The 9524-nt window shown below is 41.9% G+C and overlaps 1 long non-coding RNA gene across 1 annotated transcript; it reads left to right on the top strand.

Annotated features, from left to right (window-relative positions):
• The first annotated feature begins 6897 nt into the window (after window positions 1-6897).
• LOC311068173 lies at window positions 6898-7983 on the top strand. Its single transcript, XR_014603347.1, has 3 exons — window positions 6898-7049; window positions 7141-7215; window positions 7355-7983. It is a non-coding gene; the product is annotated as an uncharacterized lncRNA (long non-coding RNA).
• Window positions 7984-9524: the final 1541 nt, after the last annotated feature.

Raw genomic sequence — 9524 nt, 5'->3', positions numbered from 1 at the left:
AATAAGTCTCCTTTCCTGAGATGTTTGTTACGAATATGTTAATTCTCCTTCATGAGCTGTGTGATGGGTTGGGTTGGCCGACACCATGAGCAGTTCTGTCTCAGCAAGGTTTAGTTGAAGGTCCTTCATCCAGCAAGAAATGTCTGTTAGGCGAGCAGTGCAAGGAAGAAGAAATTAGATTTCTGATTGGCTACAGCAGTCAGATGACATCACAGGTGCCCTGATAGACTGTAAAACATCATCAGCTCTTTTGTCTTCAGAAAGCCTCTTGTCTGTAAAAGTGTCACACAGATGGCTGGTTGGGTTAAAAGTGCATCACGTCATGGAAATGCTCCACTACACCTGATGATGTGTGATCTGTTTTGGAGCAAAGCACGCTGGGTTAACTCTCGAGGGTCTGGCTGTACTCAATGCGATCGATTCACAGTGAAGAAGCTCCACTCCCGCCTGGCTCTCTTTAAGAGGGATGGGAGCAAAGCATTTGCACATAGCGGTCCAGTCCCACTGCTTTGTTTATGAGGCTCACAGGTGGAGCTGGCGGAGGAGCTTGAGTCGGATCTCTGCCTTTATCAAAACTCAGCCGCTAGCTCCTCATGCCCAAACCAGAAGCATCGGCAGGCCCGTCCGATCCGGCAGAGAGCATGTTGTTGGCCTGATCTATCTCTGAGGAGAGTTGAGACGGATGTTTTAAGTAAGCCTGTCTCCTCCCTCTCTCCAGGAGTTGGACATGATGACCCTTGCCATGGCCGGTGGAAAAGAGGAGTCTCCTCTAGATAGATTAGAGGAGTGATTCCTTGCCAGGCATGCGTGGCAGTGGGCCCGGCTGGAGGCGATTCCTGTTGCACACCAAGGCGATGTTGCAAGCCAACTATATGAAGGACCTCATCAAGGTGAGGGAGTGTCTCCAGATGCAGTCCTGGAGCTCCGGCGCTCCACAGACCTCCTGAAGTCCTGAGCCATCGGCCGCTCTCTTCCTGCAATAGTTGCCATTGAGTGGCATCTGTGGGTAAACCTTTTGGGGCTCAAGGAGGAATAAAAGTCTTCTGGGCTTTTAATAACACCATTGAGACAGTGGTCCAGAAGTTCTGGGAGGCGAAAGTTAAATCAGTGGTGCTTGAGAAATACATCCCAGATCTATCTTCCAGAACATCTGTAGTGTTGATAAAGGAGGCTGGATCTGATCTTTCTTCCTCAGAGTAAACAGCACATTATAATCCATGTGTAGAAACACTCCCTGAGACAGATTAATCTCTTCTTTAGAGACGCTCATGTAGTGTGTGCAAATACTTTCTGTTTGACCAAACTGGAACTGATGCTAATAATTACTTTAAAAATACTGTTTCATAATTCAGGAGTCATGGATAATGGATAACTTTTAAGTAACAAAACAATTTTATCACTAATAATGTAATGATTTTATTTCTAGAATTTAACGGCATGCAGGAAACTGCTATAATAAGAAAGTGAAACTAACAGTAATGCTCTCGTGTGCAAAAGAATATCCTTGTGTTCAGAGTAGATGTGTGTTGAGCCAGTGCGGTTCACAATATGCACTTCTCAGACATGTTTCACACACATGATAAGACACTTAACTGTGGTGTCAATAAATATCAACTCTAGCATGATTTACACACTCAGATTGTCAGGAGTGTGACAGCGCCAACATGTGTATTACATGGTTCATGATACTTTAACATACACACATGTAGCGACCTCTCCCTTAGATTTAAGCGGGAGGGGTCCTGGGTTAGTTTATTATTAGATCTCTCTTAGTAACCTCTGAATATTATTATCTTTATTTCAATAAACCCTTATCTCAATATTGGTGTGCTTATAAACAGACTAAAATAACCACAAAGTCTTGAGAAAATATTGAGAAAATAAAAGTCAAGACCACAGACACATACACCGTCAAGAGTTCAGGTGAGAAAACAGACAAAACTTTCAGAGATTAATTTTGACTCTGGCTTCATACATACTGTCATTGTGAAATAGTTCTGATCTAAGCCATTCAATTCCTAAAAGTGACTTCAGACATGGGCCATAATGGGCTAAAATAGACTGTTGTTTGTGAAACACAGTGCAGGCTAGAAAATGAGGACAGTTTTACTCTTTTAGATCATTCTCATTAAATCCTCTATTCTCTTAAGCTGCTAATTACCTGTCAGCTTGCAGTAATTAACGATTATTTTAGTTATATTTTACAATTATAGTAATAATGATTATTTTAGTTCAGTTTAATTTTAAGAAAGGAATATTTGACAAAATTCCATTGCCAGATGATGAGAATGTTTATAATAAATAGATTTCTCTTTACAGCGAGGCGTCTGTGGGCTGTGCTCTAAGTGTGACATTACATGATTTCCTGAGTGTTTTCACAGCTGTGATCTCACTGTTGAGGTCTGGAAACATGTTACTGCTGAGTGAGAGAACTCACAGTTTGATCACAACAGAGCCGTGATCATCTCTGAACCCAGTTGATGAATTTAAAGACGGCCCTTCTGCTGGTTCTGGCATCGGTCCAGAGAGTTGGCGATCTGTCTGATCTGCTCTTTCAGTGGACGCATCATGCCTCGAGTTTGGGCCTAATCTCCAGTCATCCTACCACCTGCCCTCTAGACCCCGTCCCCTCACACCTTCTACAAACCGTCTCTCCCACACTTCTACCAGCACTCACACACATCATCAACTCATCCCTCCATACTGGCATTTCCCCTACAGCATTCAAGCAGGCTCGGGTTACTCCACTGCTTAAAAAAACATTAAACAGAGAGTATAGAGAGAGAGAGAGAGAGAGAGAGAGAGTAGAGAGAGTGTGTAGAGAGTAAGAGGAGGTAAAGAGAGATAGAGAGTATAGAGAGATAGAGAGTATAGAGAGAGAGAGAGAGAGAGAGAGAGAGAGAGAGAGTAGAGAGAGTGTGTAGAGAGTAAGAGGAGGTAAAGAGAGATAGAGAGTGTAGAGAGAGAGAGAGTAGAAAGAGAGAGAGAGAGAGAGTGTAGAGAGAGAGAGAGAGTGGAGAGAGAGAGAGAGAGAGTGTGTAGAGAGAGAGAGAGAGTGGAGAGAGAGAGAGAGAGAGAGTAGAGAGTAAGAGGAGGTAAAGAGAGAGAGAGAGAGAGAGTGGAGAGAGAGAGAGAGAGAGAGAGAGAGAGAGAGAGAGAGAGAGTAGAGAGTAAGAGGAGGTAAAGAGAGATAGAGAGTGTAGACAGTGCCAGTAATTACAGCACTGCTGTTGAATCCTCAGAAATACAATCCCTCATACATTCATTCCAAATACAGGAATACCCTAAAAACCAATTTGGCATCAATCAGGAAGTACAAGACCTAAACAACATATTCTAGAAAACAGCACAAAAAAGTAATTTGGCAATTGTTAAACCAAAGAAAACATATTTAGAGACTGACAAATGGTTTGATTTGGACTGTAAGGCTCTGAGAAAAAACCTCAGAAATTTATCAAATCAAAAACACAGACAACCAGATAATCCGGACCTCCACCTTCTTTACTGTGAGGCACTAAAACAATATAAAGCCACACTCCGGCGGAAAAAAGCACAGTTTTTGCAAAACCAGTTTGAAGAAATTGAAAAATCTATAAACTCACACAAATTTTGGGATAAATGGAAAATGTTATACAAACCGAATCAAGAAGTTCTGGCAATCCAAGACGGGGAGAAGTGGAAAAACCACTTCCAGGAATTATACACCCCAACTGAAATTCAAAATTCTAATCAAAATGAAATAATTAATAAACTAGACAATTTGGAAAGATCAATTAAAGCATATCAGACCCCTTTAGATTTCCCCATAACAATGAAAGAATTGGAAGAAAAATTAGGAGTCCTTGAGTCCAAGAAAGCCTGTGGTGTAGACGGCATCCTGAACGAGATGCTGAAACACACAGACCAAAGCTTCAGACTGGCCATGCTAAAACTGTTCAATGATGTTCTGTGTGTAGGGTTCTTCCCTGAGATCTGGAACAAGGGCCTCATCAGCCCCATCCACAAGAGCGGAGACAAACTAGACCCCAACAACTACCGAGGCATCTGTGTGAACAGTAACCTGGGGAAGGTTCTCTGCAGCATCTTAAACGCCAGACTTCTACACTTCCTTATGAAGCACAATGCCTTGAGTAAATCCCAAATTGGCTTTCTTCCAAAATGTCGCACATCCGATCACATTTTTACATTACAAACACTAATTGACAAATATGTACATCAAAACAAAGAACAAATTTTTGCTTGTTTCGTTGATTTCAAGAAAGCATTTGATTCAATCTGGCACGAAGGATTATACCTAAAGCTTATCGACAGTGGAGTAGGGGGGAAATTCTATGATTTGATCAAATCGATGTACACAGCCAGCCAATGCGCTGTCAAAATTGGAAACCAAAGAACCGAATTTTTCCCCCAGGGGCGCGGAGTGAGACAGGGCTGCAGCTTAAGCCCCACCCTCTTCAACATCTACATCAACCAATTGGCCAATACATTAGAACATGCTACCTTTCGAGGTCTCACTCTCCACGACACAGAGATCAAGTGTCTACTCTACGCAGACGACCTGGTTCTCCTGTCGCCCACTAAAGAGGGGCTTCAGGACAGCCTGGATCTGCTGGAGGATTACTGTCAGTCCTGGGCCCTGACCGTCAACCTCCAGAAGACTAGAGTCATGATGTTCCAGAAACATATTCTCTATACTCCTGCTATTATTTGGTCAGTTCTGTGGGAGTTAAGCTGTTGTGGGTGAATCAGGCTGGTGTTGATCTGAAGACAGACTCCAGATATCAGATATTATCATCATCAGATCAATATCACTGTATCATCACTCTGACTACAACACTCCTGAATGAAGATGACAACAGAGAGTGGAGATGTCAGCTTACTCACAGAAATCAACTCGAGACCTCAGTCAGATTCACTGTCAAGTATTCAGGTGAGAAAACGAATGAGTCTCATGAATCAGTGTTAAAAGTTTTAACTAGTTAAAATATAATGATGCTTTTGTACAGTATGAATCATCTGAACAAACATTCGTCCTTTACAGCTCCAGCTGATTCAACGACAGCAGTGAGTCCTTCTACACGAGGTACATGATGCTTTTACGCCACTGATGATGTTATTCACAGCTTCGTCTAACATAATTCTATAGAAAATATGAATGTTACCATATAGATATTTTACCTCAGTGTATATACTGTTTTATCTGTCTATAATTGCCCCAATCTGCCCTGTCCGTCTCTGACTCTGCTCGATCTCTTCTTCAGTCACAGTGATGTCTGGCGCTGCAGTCGCTGTTCTCCTTCTTGCTCTTCTCTGGCTGATCTGCAGAAAAAGAGCTGGTGAGTTATGAGGGAAATGCCTATTCTCAGAATTTTGAAGCCTTTAACTCAAAACCGTAGTGCCACTGCACACCGATAACAGTGCAGCGATCTGAGGTTTGTCAGTGGGAACTGCATGAATCTATGGCGAAGAGGCGTGTCTGCGGCAGCCAATCGCGGCTCAGAGCCTGCAGAAGGGGGCGGGGCATCTGCCTATTAAAGCAGCTCATATCCGGCATAGGGATCAGTAGGCATGTCGCGATAATTAAATAACCGTCTGATCGCGATTATTTGATCTAACCGCGATTGTTTCAGGCAACCGTGATTATTGCGCGCTTTTATAGGCCTACGGCACAAGGGGGAGTCATGGACCGAAAGAAACAGACAAGCACTAATTAAGTTTTCCTGCAATATATTCAAAGTCATCTGAAGCCATTCCATAGCTTAATGTTTGGGAGAAGTATATTTACATCATTTAATTAAAGTTTGGAAAGCTCGTCTTCCCTCCCCTGCAGCTGTCAATCATTCTCCATTCAAACAGCGCGGGCGCCTCGCCCGGTTACGGCAGGATGCCCGGTAAAACGTTATAATGCTTGATCTGTAGAAAAGGGGCTATGGATTTGCATAAAATGAATTTAAATGTCTGGAGTTTGCTGTTTTTAAATGACTCGCTACCGTGTGACTGTTAGATCACACACATCACAAGGACTATGAATTGGCATCAAACGCACAATAACTGGAATTTAAAACTGAATAACCAAATGATCAATAAATTGTTGGACAGATATACACTGTACAAAGCGCTCTCCTTCAGCGCTTCCTGCCTCTAGTTTGGGCCTATCGACTCCAAGGTCGTCCTCAAGCCAAGGCATGGCTATGTGCCCAAAGTGCCAAAGTTATTACGCCGTCCGCTTTTCCCGATTCTCTTACTCTGCCTTGTTCGGGCTTTAGGAGTATATATACAGCGCTCTGTCCATTTCAGCGAGTCAGAGCAGCTCTTTGTATGCTTTGGTGGGTTTCCGGTCATGAATCAGAGATTATCCCCCTGGATAGTGGACACTATCACGTTAGCTTATGCTTCGGTGGGCCTTCAATGCCCCATAGGAGTCAGAGCACACTCCACCAGAGGCGTCTTCATGGCCGTGGTCCAGTGGTGTGTCTATTGGCCACATCTGTGCCGCAGCCGGCTGGTCGTCGCCTTCACCTTCGCCAGATTTTACAAATTGAAGATCACTGCGCCGCAGGCACAGATCCTCCCTGTCTAGCTGGAGTTCACCCCAGAGGGAGCTCAACCCACTATGATCTCTCCGGAGGCGCCGACCTCAGTCCGAGCCCCTTTTGCTCTGCATAACTTGTCCGTCCCTAGCCCTAACCCCCCTCAAAACATTCCTACCAGACCAAATACAACACCATGTCTTAGTCCGGTCGGACAACATGGCGGTAGTGTCCTAAATAAACCACCAAAGTGAACTCAAGTCATGGCCTCAGTACAGACTAGCCCGGCACCTTCTTCAACCTGCGCTCTCTGAGAGACTGTAATACTGCAATACTCGTTCCCGTTATCTCAGGGAGCTGAGGTTACATAACCGAGACGTTTTTATCTCTCACTTTAATGATTGAACAAAATCTTATTGCTAAGATTCTGTGTTTTGCACATGTGTGTTTGATCATAAATACTCATATTTCATGAGGCACTTGTTTTCAGATAATAAAAGAGGGACTGGCGACTCTGCGGTGAGTTCAGTAATGCAGTGATTTAGATTTGATTACTGTCTTTAAAGCTCAATAAAGTGTCACTCATGCAGTTTAACTGTTTGTTCTGAAGGTCAAAGATGAGGATGAACATACAGGGACGTATGAGACGATCAACATGTCCATTCCTCCCGCGGCAAGAGCCAATGTGAGTCCACTAAATCACCAAACATTACGTTCAATAATATGATTTACTAAAGGCTTTTGTGTTATTCTACATATCATAGTGAGAGATATGTCTGATGTGTGTGTTAAACTTGACTCTGCACGTTTGCATTGATGTTTAGGAGCAGACAGATGATGTGACTTATTCTGAGGTCACTTCTTTCAATACAAAGCCTGTAAAATCACTCAATGTGAGTAGATACCAGCACCTGAGTTTGATTCTTTACGCCTCTGTGAACAAGAACAAGACCTTCACAAATAAACATCAATGATCCAGATCATGAGCTCATCATATCAGGAGCAGACGGGAAGATTTCATCTCTCTGGGGTTTGGAGGAATTAAATGTGTGTGTGTGTGAACGAGCAGATATTTGTTGAATGTCCTGTGAATATGAAAGAGGTTTATTGTGAATCATCATCTGGTCAGAGCACAGAATCTCATCTATATGATCACAGCTACAGTAAAGTTAGAGACTGAAGCCCTCATGTGTTTTCACACAGGCCAGACTCAATCTAGCGTCTCACAAGCCTCTTCCATGAGTCGATAGTCTGTTTATCCGCTGGATTTCTGTCTGAAAATCTTCATGCAGAAGCTCATGCTGAAATGATCCTCTTGCTTCAGCTTGTATATCAGCTGTTTCTTCTACAGAGAGACGTCCGTCTGAGAATTACATCAGTGTCTGCTCGCATTATATTGCTATAAAATATTCAAAAATTTGACATTGCAGTGTGTATATGTCACACAATTAAATGTCAGATATGTCTCCTTCAGATATGTCTTTTTTTCCACTTGTCTTTTTTGAACACACACACACACACACACACACACACACACACACACACACACACACACACACACACACACACACCATTATATCATTAACACACGGAAACTCAAAAGGTCTTCAACACAACCAGTCAAAAAAATTAGAGTTCGGTTTAACTTGATAATATGTGACTGTTATACAGTATAATTTAGATACTGTATATATAATAAAATATCATATTTATATTTCATATTATATTTTTATATATTTTGCATGAGAAAACATAAGAAAAAGGTCAATAAAGATTGAGAATCAATGTTCAGAAATTATTAATTATTGTTATATTTTGAACTACGCTGTATAGCTGTGTTTTGTAGTGTGTTTGTTGACAAACTCAAATTTGTTTATTTTTAATTATAAAAAAATGCCATTATTTTATATGAAAAAGTTAATAATAGTATTTTAGTTTGTCTTGTGTATTGTTTTGATTTAATCTGTCATATGTCCATATTGCAATGAACCCCCACCAATGGGGCATGTTGTCACATTACACTTCCATTCAGGGGTGTTTCTAGGTTTAAATACACTGAACCTTAAGTAAGGTTAGGTTTATACAAACTGAGAAAGTCAAAAGTGTGCGTTTGCGCCCCCTACTGTTCATTAAGGACAAGAAAACTGACCATTTGTCAAATTTGAACGACCGTTTAGAGATTTTTGCTGTGATTCAGTTTAATTCAGATTTCTAGGTCGTTTGCCTGAATGATTCAGTTAACAACACTTTCCAATCGGTAACTGCAAACAAACAAACGAGTTTTACAACAACAAAACAACTTACAATCATCAAGAGAGTCTCTGCTGTCATTCCTTCTCATGATCCACGATACATTTCCACTGTTTCCTTCAATCTTCTGCAGTTCTTGAACATTTTCTGAAACAATCCATCACACACACACACACACACACACGCACACAAACACACACACACCTGCTTCTCCTCCATCTGTGTTTCACCCTCACAAACTCCAGCTTCATGTTCCTTAACTTTACACTTTCCTTCTTGTTATATGCTTGGTTCACTCTGTCAATCACTCTATTTTCTACAAATAAAGAATCTCACAACCGCATACCAACACAGTTCAACCATACATGAGCTGTGTCCCAATGTGAAGTCTGCATCCTCCGAAGGCCGTATTTGAAGGCCGATTGCCAGGGCCGGATCTACCATATGGGCAATCTGGGCACGTGCCCAGGGGCCCTTGAGCAGAGAGGGGCCCTCCGTGATCGGAGTTTTTTTTTTGTGCGCTACATAAAAATAGTATACACAAGGCTTGGCCTCGATCTTGATAATTAACCAATCATAATAATAATTAAAAAAAAAGAAAAAGTTTATATTACATTATATGATTCTGCTCTTATTCATGCAAATGCTTTTAAACAATTCATGTGTGACAAGACAAAAGTTTGACTGTGACACACACACACACAGAGAGAGAAAGACAGCACGTCAGAATACAGTTCTCTTTCG

Source organism: Abramis brama, assembly GCF_963993115.1.
Source record: "Abramis brama genome assembly, chromosome: 1".
Lineage (NCBI taxonomy): Eukaryota > Metazoa > Chordata > Actinopteri > Cypriniformes > Leuciscidae > Abramis > Abramis brama.
Note: the sequence above shows the minus strand (reverse complement) of the source record. Positions and strands in the feature narration are given on the sequence as shown.